Below are 13,530 nucleotides of genomic sequence, written 5' to 3'. Positions count from 1 at the left end.
CAAAAATGGGACTTACAACAAAGGATTCTTCGTCTGGGATCCCACGCGGGGGGATTAAGGTTGTGTTGGGGCTCCTTGTCGTGGCACTTGCCTCCCGGCTCATTCTGGTAGCCCTTGCCTCCCGATCAGTGCTTCTATATTTTGGTTGTTTATTGGCTGGTTGATTATCCCCGAACCTCATCTGGAACTTCAATTACCTGAGGTAAACTATAGTGTGTAGGCAAAGAAAGAGAAAATGGTGGACAGTTTGAAGCAAGAGGAAACCTGATGAGGAATTCGATCTTGGACTTCGGCAAGAGGAACTGACCCTCGTTCGTAAGTGCCGGCGAACGATGCTTGCCTCTCGACCCTTGCCCCCGCATCATGGTCGGTCATTGGCAGATTATCTGGTTGGCTGGCTTAACCCCGAAGATTTTGCCCATGATATTAAGGTTGAACATTATGGTAGTGAAATACTAAGTAAAATGGAATTTGGAAAAGTACCTCACGAGCAGGGGTTTGTTCAATCGGTGGAATCTGAATCGATTCATTGGCGGAAGTCAGTTGATGCTCGCGCATTTTGAGGACGACAGTTCGGAATGAGTAATGATTGGAGTAATGTTTGGATTAAGAAGAGCTGACAAGTAATAATGTAAATTATGCGACTATGTTGATGCATCAAATGTCAAGTGAAAGGAAGAAAAGAGAAGTAATGATACCTGTTGTAATGCCCCGATTTTGGAGTGTATAAAATAATATTATTATAGCAAATAAATATTTTTATAATATTTTGGGATCAAGAAATTAATATTTTGGAATAAATTTTAATTCTATTTTATATATTGATTATGATTGAAAAGACTATTAAACGAATAAATATCGATAAGGATAAATATAAAATATAATAATAATATTGAAGATGATGATGAAGAAGATACAATAATAATAATAGTGACATTAATAATAATAATATAATATATATAATTATATAATTATAAAAACAAACAAGCAAACCCATGTTCGAAGTAACCGGCTGTCCCAAGATCGCGACCATCTGCTCTGTCTAAAAGAAGGTGAGAGCTGCGTATGGCCTGGATGACCTGACGTAGAAGCAGACGTCCGCATGGAGAAAGGAGAAGAGAAAAGAAGAAAGGAAAAGATTTAGTCGTCCGATTTCGATTCCGACTGGGGTATTGTATTCCTTATTATACGTAGAATTTAATTATGGATTTTAATATGAATTTCGATATTGGGGATATTAAATTAGAAATTCTTCAAAAATTCATAACTGGCTATTTGCTTATTTAATCGACGAATTTCTTTAGCTAATAGCCTATTCGTAGTCCTAGCATTATATTCTAAGAATTTCGTATCGATCCGAGCCGAATTGAAAACGGCAGTGTACTGCACCTGCCTGTTTATTCATATCTTTAAGTATTTTTATTTAATAATCGGGCGATATAAATATTATGAGGTATAAGAGTTTTATAGCTAGAATATTCTAGTCTACTAAATATAAAAGTTTGAAACCCAACGAGCTAATTATAAAAATTAGCTTTTGAATAAGTAAGTAGCTCCTATGAATAAGCATATAGCTCAGTGGATTTGAATAAATAATGGGGTAGATGTATGTTGGAGGAGATTTGGATGAGATTGCAAAAGCTAAGGAGTGTCGATAAGAGGTAAGCAGTAAGGAATTAAATCTAGTTTTAAGAAAATTAGGTATGCATTTTGCATGCTATTCTGATTAATATCCTAATGTGATATTATGTGAATCATTTTGTCAGTGCATGTATATATTTATATATATGTGTGCGTATGCATATGGGAGACTTCACGATTTTTGGTATTTGATATACATATTTGATCGTGTAGGTGAATTTATGAAAAAGAGGATAGGTGAGTTGTCTCACCAGCCCTTTCGGTAAATTCACTTATTTGACATGATGCACACATATTGCACAGTTTATCGGATATATTTTATGGATCTATCGTTTAGTCGCCGTGTGAGGTAGTGCTAGGTGAGGGCATCATCTGGGGTTAGGATATTCGATCCCGATGTACCGTAACACTTTGGCTATAGTGGACGATAGTAGTCGGACAACTGGGTGACTTAGTCGCACGGTCATTCAGGGATTAGACCCATTGTAGTTGAGACGTATTCGGTCTAATCATTCGTATTCGGTGTTTTTCCACTCATTGGAGTAGCTACTAGTGAGGTCTACCGGTAGTTTAGGATCATATGCCAAACTCCAAACGTGATCCCGTTAGGGCGCGCGAGGAGGAGTAGAGTTTTCGGGTTTCCCTTGGGTGATTCCAGGTTGCCCGGATTCTACTACATTACACGGGATAGGGCTAGTCAGTGGGGGTCCTATCTTCGCTATCACAGACTATGGGGCGTCTTGTGGTTAATGGCGACAACGTTCGGCTATCCATGCATTGATTGTGGGAATCGTATGGTGGGTATGTGGAAGTGACCGGATGACCGTTATATTATTATGGGTTTATCAGGTCCTTCGTTGAGCCGAGGATTTTCCGGCTATTTATTGATGATGGTCTACTGAGCTTGTTATTACGGGGCCGAGGTTATTCCGGCTGGTCACTTAGACAGATGTAGTGAGCCTATTATTATGGAGTCAAGGTTATTCCGGCTGTTCACTTCGATGGATGTATATATATATATGTGGATGTGCATTGTTGTCGAGTTTGATATCTTTGTTGCGTCATTTCACTATTGGCATGACATGACACGTATTTTATGATTAACGGGAATTAGACTTTATTTTAAAAAGGTACGAAATGACATATTTCACGTTAGTTCTTAAAATGGATTTAATTCTAGACTGCTTTTAAGAAAAATATTTATTTAAGATATGCATGGCACATCCGAGACAGGGGACGTCTTGGGATATAAAAAGACGGGCTGAGTGAGTGAACTTACATCTATTGTATTATATGTAAACTTTTAATCGGAAAAACCTCTTGTTTAGGAGTGTGTTTTGTAAATATTCATAAATCAGATTTTGTTATATAATAATGCGCTTTTATAGTTAATTTTAGCCTTAACACTGTATTGTGGGGCCCGAAGTAGGAGGTGACGACCTCATGATGCAGTGTGGTGGTAGCATTTACAGTATGAGCCATCTGGGGTGTTACAAGTTGGTATCAGAGCATAGGTTTGGTAGATTTTGGCTCTTTGGATTAAAAAGGTTTTGAAATTAATGATGATATTGAATTGGTTTGGCAAGGTTTGGGTTTTGTGGGTGCATTCATGTTAATGTAGTTTATGCTTTAATGTTATACCTGGTTTAGTTGTGTTGCTGAGTTGATATTGAATCAGGGAAGTCGGGGGCAGTAAGTCGAATTCTCGAGGTGATGGTTTACGTAGGGCTATTCGAGGCCCAGAGCTAGATTCTTCGTTTGATGAGTCACAATATTTTGTGTTAGAGTATGTACTAATAGAGGCACCTAGTCAAGCATAAACTGTGATGATGCCTCAATAGAGGAGTTTTATTGATGCTGTGATGCAGCATAACCCGCCAACATATTCTGGTTCTGTAGAGCCTAGAGTTCTTGAGTTCTGGGTTGAGAAGATGGAAAAAATATTCCGTGTTGTTCAAGTTCCACCAGATCGACGAGCCAATGTCGGGGCTTATTTCTTGGAAGGTCGAGCAAATCGGTGGTGGTTAGGTGAGGAAGCTGCAGGAGTGGACCAAGTGGATATGACTTGGGATGAGTTCAAAGCAAAATTAAAAGCTATGTTTATACCGTCTTATGTTCGAAAAGCAAAGAAGCAAGAGCTGTTGGACTTGAAGCAGGGTTCGATGTCAGTCGAGGACTATTTTGTAAAGTTCAATGAGCTAGAGATGTATGTTCCTGACTACTTTTCCTGTGAGCGAGATAGAGTTGATCATTTTGTAGATGGGTTGCAGCAGAGGATTCAAGAAGCTTTAGCTGTGTTGGATATCAGTTCGTTGTATGAGGCTTCCGAGCGTGATGATCGATTCTATCAGAAGCAGGAAGTCAGGCAGAAGGACAGCGGGAAGAAAATGGGGTATCAAAGTCAGTTTTGAGATAAAGGAAAAGCTAAGGTGGAGGACGAACCAAAGTGTAAAAATAAATGGTGGCAAATATTCAGGTCTGGGCCATCGTATAAAGGGATTTCGATTAAAGAACCGAGTCAAGAGAGGTTTCAACAATCGGGGATTGTTTGTCGACGTTGTGGAACAAGTCATTCAGGTAACCGTTGTGATAAAAGTTCCATTAACATGTTTTAAGTGTGGTGGTAGTGGTCATATTTCCAGGCTATGCCCAAGTGTGGTAACTGCAAAGGAGTTTTCAGAACCGAGATTTAGGCGATGGCAGCAGCCATCTTCGCAGTCACAGGGGAGAGGATTAGGACGACCATGGCGAGGTGGTCGAAGTCAGTCACGTTCGTCATTTAGGCAGCCAGGCAGAGGACCTGATCAGCGTGGCAGAATAAATGTGGTTACCCAAACAGAGGCTGATCATCACCCAGATGAGGTTCTAACGGGTAGATTTCTTGTTTGTAGTTTCTCAGCTCTTGTGTTATTTGATTCGGGTGCAACGTTCTTGTTCATGTCTAAACGTTTGGTTAAAAGATTGGGTCTGAATTCATCGGTAGAAGTAATAGTGGAAGTTTTACTTCCATCAGGAGAAGTACTGGAGTTCCGAGAACTCTATATGCAAATTCCGGTTAGTATTGCGGAAGTTGATTTTGCTACTAACTTGTTGAGTATGAAGTTATCCGAGTTCGATGTGATACTGGGGATAGATTGGTTAATGGCATATCAAGCTTAATTTGATTGTTGAAAAAGATCAATTTCGTTGGTTGAAGCGATGGGTGAACAAGTGAACTATGCAGGATCTGCAAGGCAACCTTCTATGAAGGTAATTTCATCCCTATCATTTCAAGCACTTATTCGTAAGGGGTATCCAGTGTATCTATGTTAGGCAAGAAATTTGAAGCAAGGGGAGCAGCGATTGCAAAATATTCCTATGGTTGGAGATTTTCCTGATGATATTCCTGGTATGCCACCAACTCGTGAAGTGGATTTTACTATTGATATTGTGTCAGGCGCCGATCCAGTATCAAGAGCCCCATATCGCATGGCACCGTTAGAACTCGCTGAACTTAAATTGCAACTACATGAATTACTGGATAAAGGTTACATTCGTCCTAGTACGTCGCCTTGGGGTGCTCCAGTTTTATTTGTGAAAAAGAAAGATGGAAGCTTGAGGTTGTGGCTGAATAAAGTAACAGTAAAGAACAAATATCCTCTTCCGAGAATTGATGATCTATTTGATCAACTGAGAGGTGCAAGTGTATTCTCCAAGATTGACTTGAGGTCTGGATATTATCAACTAAGGGTTGCAGAGCATGATATTCCTAAGACAACTTTTCGCACTAGATACGGTCATTATGAATTTATGGTTATGTCCTTTGGCTTGACCAATGCCCCGACTACGTTTATGGAACTAATGAATCGAATTTTTCAACTATACTTTGATCAGTTTGTGGTGATATTTATCGATGATATCTTGGTATATTCTTAAGATAAAAAGACACATGCAAAAGATTTGCGTGTGACACTAAATACGCTACGTGCGAGGAAGTTATATGCCAAGTTATCCAAATGTGAGTTTTGGTTGAAAAATTTTGCTTTCTTGGGGCATGTGATTTCTGGTAAGGGTATCTCAGTAGATCCTTCTAAAGTTGCGGCAATCTCGGATTGGCCAAGACCTACCAATCAATCAGAAGTAAGAAGCTTTTTGGGTTTGGCAGGGTATTACCGAAGATTCGTTCTTGATTTTTCGAAGGATGCGAAGCCATTAACTAATTTGCTGAAGAAGGACACAATGATTAATTGGAATCGTGAGTGTGAGTCTTCTTTCTTAGAATTGAAACATCGATTAACTTCAGCACCAATCTTGGCTTTACCAGTAGAGGGTGAAGATTTTGAAGTTTATAATGATGCTTCGAAAAGGGGATTGGGATGCGTCTTAATGCAGAATCAAAGAGTTATTGCTTATGCGTCACGAAAACTAAAACCTCACGAAGAGAATTATCCTGCACATGACTTGGAGATGGCAGCAGTTGTGTTTGCTTTGAAGATTTGGAGGCACTATCTTTATGGTGCCCATTGTAGAATGTTTACTGACCATCAGAGTCTGAAATATATCTTCACCCAAAGAGAATTAAATTTAAGACAAATAAGATGGTTAGAATTGGTGAAGGATTATCATCTCGAAATTGTATATCATGAAGGCAAAGCAAATATTGTAGCTGATGCCTTGAGTCGAAAACCAAGGTATAAGTTGGGTTATATGCCAGTTGCCGATGAACTGTGTCAAGATTTAGCATGGATGAAAATTGAAGTACTTGGACGGGGCATGACATGGGGATATTTGCAAATGATGCAAGTTGAGCCTGAAATTATTGATCACATTAGAGCGGCTTAAATGGAAGATAATAAGATGGTCGAGTTGGCTATAAAAGTTCAGTGCGGTCAGACTCAAAACTTTAATATTGCTTCAGATGGGAGTCTTCGATTCCATGGGAGGTGGTGTATCTCAAAGGACCAAAACGATTTGAATGAGCAAATTATGAGTGAGGCTCATAATACACCATATTCAGTGCATCCATGAGGGATTAAAATGTATCAAGACTTACGTCAACATTTTTGGTGAAAGGACATGAAGAAGGATGTAGCCAAATTTGTTGCACAATGTTTAAACTGCCAAAAGGTGAAAGCAGAACATCATAGACCAATGGGGTTGCTACAACCTTTAGAAGTTCTGCTCTGGAAATGGGATTCTATTGCAATGGATTTTGTGACAGGACTTCCAAGGGCGAAGTCGGGAACAGATGCAATTTGGGTGATTATAGATAGATTGACTAAGTCAGCAGTGTTCATCCCAGTACGTATGACTTGGAGCATGCAGAAGTTGGCCAAATTATATGTTCATCATGTGGTTAAAAGATACGGTATTCCTGAGGTAATCATATCGGATCATGATCCACGTTTTCAATCTCGATTTTGGCAAAAATTGCAAGAAGCCTTTGGTACTCAGTTGCATATGAGTACTACATTCCAGCCAATGACTGATGGTCAATCAGACCGAACTATCCGTATTTTGGAAGATATGTTAAGAGCTTGTGCAATAGAATTTAAAGGAAGTTGGGAGGACCACTTGGATTTAGTGAAATTCTCATATAATAATAGTTATCAAACAAGTATTGGAATGGCTCCTTATGAAGCTCTTTATGGACGAAAATGCAGGACTTCTTTAAGTTGGGATGACATGAGTGATCGACTAATATTAGGTCCAGAAATGATCAAAGAATCAAAAAATAAGATTCGAGTTATCAGAGAGAAGATGAAGATAGCTCAAGATCACCAAAAAAGTTATGCCGATAAAGCCCGACGTGAAGGTCAATTTCAAAGTGGAGATTTCGTCCTGGTAAAAGTATCTCCAATGAAAGGTATTAGAAGGTTTGGAATTAACGGAAAATTGAGTCCGCGTTATGTTGGACCCTATGAAATCCTCGATCGAGTTGGGGATTGGGCTTATCGATTAGCATTTCCTAATTCCATGAAACGAATTCATAATGTGTTCCATGTATCACAGCTTCGTAGGTATGTCGCAGATCCTTCTCATATTTTATCTCCGGATGAGTTAGAGCTAAATGAGGATCTTTCGTATGAGGAAATGCCTCTTTGGATCATGGACACAAAGGTTCGAACTACGAGGAACCGAGATATTCGTATGGTGAAGGTAATGTGCTCCCGGCATGGAGCAGAAGAGGCCACGTGGGAAGTAGAACAAGATATTTTCAAAGCATACCCACATTTGTTTAATTAAGTAGTATTGTTATGCGTTTGAGTTTAGATTTCGGGGACGAAATCTTTTAAGGGGGAGTGAATTATAATGCCCCGATTTTGGAGTGTATAAAATAATATTATTATAGCAAATAAATATTTTTTATTATATTTTGGGATTAAGAGATTAATATTTTGGAATAAATTTTATTCCTATTTTACATATTGATAATGATTGAAAAGACTGTTAAACGGATAAATATCGATGAGGATAAATATAATATATAATATATATAATAATATAATACTAATATTGAAGATGATGAAGAAGAAGATACAATAATAAAAATAGTAACATTAATAATAATAATAATATAATATATATAATAATATAATTATATATATATATATATATATAAACAAACAAGCAAACCCATGTTCGAAGGAATAGAAGCAGACGTCCGCAGGGAGAAAGAGAATGGAGAAAGGAGAAGAGAAAAGAAGAAAGAAAAAGATTTAGTTGTCCGATTTCGATTTCGATTTGGGTATTGTATTCCTTGTTATACGTAGAATTTAATTATGGATTTTTATATGAATTTTGATATTGGGGATATTAAATTAGAAATTCTTCAAAAATTCATAATTGGCTATTTGGCTATTTAATCGACGAATTTCTTTAGCTAATAGCATATTCGTAGTCCTAGCATTATATTCTGAGAATTTTGTATCAATCCGAGCCGAATTGAAAATGGCAGTGTACTGCACTAGCCTGTTTATTCATATCTTTAAGTATCTTTATTTAATAATCAGGCGATATAAATATTATAAGGTATAAGAGTTTTATAGCTAGAATATCGTAGTCTACTAAATATAAAAGTTTGAAACTCAACGAGCTAATTATAGAAATTAGCTTTTGAATAAGTAGGTAGCTACTATGAATAAGCATATAGCTCAGCCGATTTGAGTAAATAATGGGGCAGGTGTACGTTGGAGGAGATTTGGGTGAGATTGCAAAAGCTAAGGAGTGTCGATAAGAGGTAAGCAGTAAGGAATTAAATCTAGTTTTAAGAAAATTAGGTATGGATGTTGCATGCGATTCTGATTAATATGCTTATGTGATATTATGTGAATCATTTTGTCAGTGCATGTATATATTTATATATATGTGTGCGTATGCATGTGGGAGACTTCACGGTTTATGGTATTTAATATACATATTTGATCGCGTATGTGAATTTATGAAAAGGAGGATAGGTGAGCTGTCTCACCAGCCCTTTTCGGTAAATTCACTTATTTGACATGATGCATACATATTGCACGATTTATCGGATATGTTTTATGGATCTATCGTTTAGTCGCCGTGTGCAGTAGTGCTAGGCGAGGGCATCATCTGGGGTTAGGATATTCGACCCCGATGTACCGTAACACTTTGGCGATAGTGGACGATAGTACTCGGACAACTGGGTGACTTAGTCGCACGGTCATTCAGGGATTAGACCCATTGTAGTTTAGACGTATTCGGTCTAATCATTCGTGTTCGGTGTTGTTCCACTCATTGGAGTAGCTACTAGTGAGGTCTACCGGTAGTTTAGGATCATATGCCAAACTCCAAACGTGATCCCGTTAGGGCGCGCGAAGAGGAGTAAAGTTTCTGGGTTTCCCTTGGGTGATTCCAGGTTGCATGGATTCTACTACATTACACGGGATAGGGCTAGTCAGTGGGGGTCCTATCTTTGCTATCACAGATTATGGGGCGTCTTGTGGTTAATGGCGACAACGTTCGGCTATCCATGTATTGATTGTGGGAGTCGTATGGTGGGTATATAGAAATGACCAGATGACCGTTATATTATTATGGATATATCAGGTCCTGCCTTGAGCCGAGGATTTTTCGGCTATTTATTGATGATGGTCTACTGAGCTTGTTATTACGGGGCCGAGGTTATTCCGGCTGCTCACTTAGACAGATGCAGTGAGCCTATTATTATGGAGCCGAGGTTATTCCGGCTGCTCACTTCGACGGATGTATATATATATATGTGGATGTGCATTGTTGTTGAGTTTGATATCTTTGTTGAATCATTTCACTATTGGTATGACATGACACGTATTTTATGATTAACGGGAATTAGACTTTATTTTAAAAGGTATGAAATGACATTTCACGTTAGTTCTTAAAATGGATTTAATTCTAGACTGCTTTTAAGAAAAATATTTGTTTCAGGTATGCATGGCACATCCGAGACAGGGGACATCTCGGGATATAGAAAGACGGGCTGAGTGAGTGAACTTACATCTATTGTATTATATGTAAATTTTTAACCGGAAAAACCTCTTGTTTAGGAGTGTGTTTTGTAAATATTCATAAATCAGATTTTGTTATATAATAATGTGTTTTTATAGTTAATTTTAGCCTCAACACTGTATTGTGGGGCCTGAAGTAGGAGGTGACGACCTCATGATGCAGTGTGGCGGTAGCATTTCCAGTATGAGCCAACTGGAGGTGTTACACCTGTTGTCTGTGATTATGAGACGCGTGCTCGGAATTCGGGAAAAAAGGTCATATCTACTGGCAGGGAGGCCAAGTACTCCTCTATGTCTTTTCGAAATTCCTCTGAATTAGCGGGTTGTGCCGACACGGTGGTTTTCGTCTTCTTGCAAGAGGATTTGGCGCCTCCAGCCTGTTTCGGTCGTTTCAGTTATGGGGGTCCCAGAGCAATCTGCCCCGTCAGGGGTTGGGGAAGCAGAATCATTTGGGACCCCGATTGAGTGGCCAGAGGAATAATAGTACTTTAGCAATCCAAAATGGGCCTCCTAACCACGGGCCAGGCGAGACCCAACTACCATCCCCCAAAGGCTCGGACGGTGTCAGGACAATCGCAGAAGGGTGCATAGGTGTGGTTGGTATGGTACGTTTTGAGATGATTAGTATATGGCTTGAAGATAATGAAGATAATGAAGAAAGACAGTATAAGCCTTTTTGGCTTTTTTTTATTTTCTTTCATGAAAAAGTGGATCGGAGTTTCAAGGCCAATTCCCAAGAATGAATGAATGTGGGGTGTGGCAGAGTAGATGAAAGCGGATGTGGAAATGGGATTGAAGGAGGTAGATAGAAAAGCGGAGTCGTAAAGGCTGAAAGATGAGAATAAGGATAATGATGGTCTCAGGGTCTTTATGACCTTTACAATCAGAACAGAGAAATATAAGGTGACTGAATGAAATGTCCAAGTCAAGGATTGGGGCAGGTCAGCCAAATAAAATGGTCAGAAAGTACAGACAAAACCAAAGTTTCAGAACCAAAAAAATGGTGCCGAGTTTAGCGGAATTTGAGAGCTTTGGGCTGGTTTTGGCAAGACCCTCGAAAAGATTGGCCAGAAAAAGGGTACCGATTGACATAAATTGGCCCTTAGCGAGATGAATGACAAGATCTGTGTGAGTGTAGGTGACGGATTTGAGGACGGGCAGAAAACATAACTGTGGGGTCCGAATAGAAAGGTTATTATCAGTTTAACTAACCCTGGGGTTGATTCGGAAAAAAAAAAAAATAAAGCACATACCTGCAAAGGCAGTACAAAAGGAAAGTAACATGCTCTTCATCGGTCACTGGGGTGTCCTTGGCACCACAGTGCATCTTGACTTACAGTCCCCAAGCTACCACCTTATTATTCGGGGTGGACTTTATATTCCATCCAGGATGGTCAGCTTCAGGTTCTGAACTCTCCAGTGTTCCGACCACTGGGCCTTTCCCCACAATTGGAAGATGGGCTATCATTGAAACATCCAATAGTATCGGGCTGATGGGTCCTTAATGGAAACAGGAAGACACTAACCTCTGAATCCCAGAACGCAGTCATTCCCAGGATGATGGTGTCCTGGATGTTGAAAGTTTGGCAAGACATTGGAATGGCCTTATCCAACCCTTGCTGTTGCCATTGCTTTCCTCCACTCTTTCGTACTAGGTGTGAAATTCATCCTTTGGGGTTCAGAATGTTGGTTTTTATCCCGTCGCATATGCGAATGGCATTGAATGCCCCATCATGGATGGCAAAGCGATGATTTTGTTGAAGAATGTTCAGGGTTGGAGCTCCACTTTCCACAGTGACAATGTAGGGGCGCACCACCGGAGTGGTGGCCGGAGATGGGTTCAAGCTAGGGTAAGGAGCTGATCCGTCAAACATAATGGTTGATGTCATCTCAATTGTTTAGGTTAAGGGAACTTAAAAAAAGCAAATGGTCGTTTTCTGGGAAGATTGCAAGAAAAATGAGATAAATCGGCTTGGGAAGAAAAACACAAAGCACGTGAAGGAATAAAAAGAATGGTTGGGAATGACTTAACAAGGTATAAAACCCTTTACTCTGCCACTTGATCTTCTCAATGATGTGCCTACAGTTCTGGGGCAGAGAGAAAAGTTGTCATGTCAACAGTCACGTCTGACTGCCTTTAGAGACGTGACCCTTGACATTCTTCTGGGGGGAGACAAGTTGTTGAGCCATGAAAATTTTTTAAAATTAGGATTTTTGCCCATGGGCCCACAAAGTGAAAGTGGGTGCCCAAATGTCCAGTAAAGTTGATGCTCAAAATGCGAAGTGAGTTAGATTCGGTGGACCGATGGTCTGCTCGGGTTTTTGGGCCACATGAGAGTAGGTCGGAAGCCGTAACGATTTGGGACGGTTGAGCCGTGTTTGGCAAATTTCAAGCCACCCGATGTGGGGTGGTTGAATTTTCAAAGTACAACCGTCAGACGGTTACCCCACAATCAGGTAACTGAATCAAGCAGTCCAAATGGATATCGAAAAATTAGTAAATAGTCCAATTCGGAGATTGAGAAAAGAAGACTCTAAAAAAATAACTCCATGAATTTGTTCTTTATTTATTTTTGGTTGTTGATCAGTTTAATTTTAGTTTTTTCTTATTTAGTGTTTAGAGATCTGTAATCTCAAGCATAATTTATCAAATTCAAAATATATTTTTGGATTTTATTTTATTTTGTTGAATTAAATACAACAACAATATTAATACTAAGATAACTAAATAATTTAAGGATAACTTTCACAACATTCATCAATTCTATATTCAATTTCTTATTCACTCACATACATTATTTCCATCTTGTTTACTTCATACTTGTAAATCTTTATTCCTTTTCATTCCGTATCCACCTAAAAATCTTATGATACCGTTATTTAATTTCCTCTATCATTTTTTTTTTCTCTTTTCACCTACATTGGATGCACTAATTTTTACACTGCAATTCTATTTTTTTTTTAATCATTAAAATATAAAATAAAATAAATTATAATAAAGAAAATTATTAGTGACAATAAAAATATATAGGCATTGTGACATAAATTGCAGCAAATTAAATAATACTATAATTTATGAATGATACAAAGTGATTAACCATTAAAATACATCTTAAATCATAATCTAAAATTCTTTTAGAAAAATAAGAATTCCCTCAAAAAAAATATGTGTTGTGCTTTTATATAATCTTTCAAACAACAAATTTTAATCAACAAGTATGTGTTCCAAGAATATAAAATCTACACCAAGATCAATTAAACTAAATTGGAGCACAAACAACTAAACAAGAAATTGAACAAAAAAAACTCCCTGTTTCGTTTCGACAACAGCCCCAGACTGTTCCCTTCTCCGACGAGTTGACTCAGGCAGTGGCGCACATCAGCAAGGCAGCAGCGGACAGCA

The sequence above is a fragment of the Andrographis paniculata genome, unplaced genomic scaffold (assembly GCF_009805555.1).
Source record: "Andrographis paniculata isolate CXL003 unplaced genomic scaffold, ASM980555v1 Contig66END, whole genome shotgun sequence".
Lineage (NCBI taxonomy): Eukaryota > Viridiplantae > Streptophyta > Magnoliopsida > Lamiales > Acanthaceae > Andrographis > Andrographis paniculata.
Note: the sequence above shows the minus strand (reverse complement) of the source record.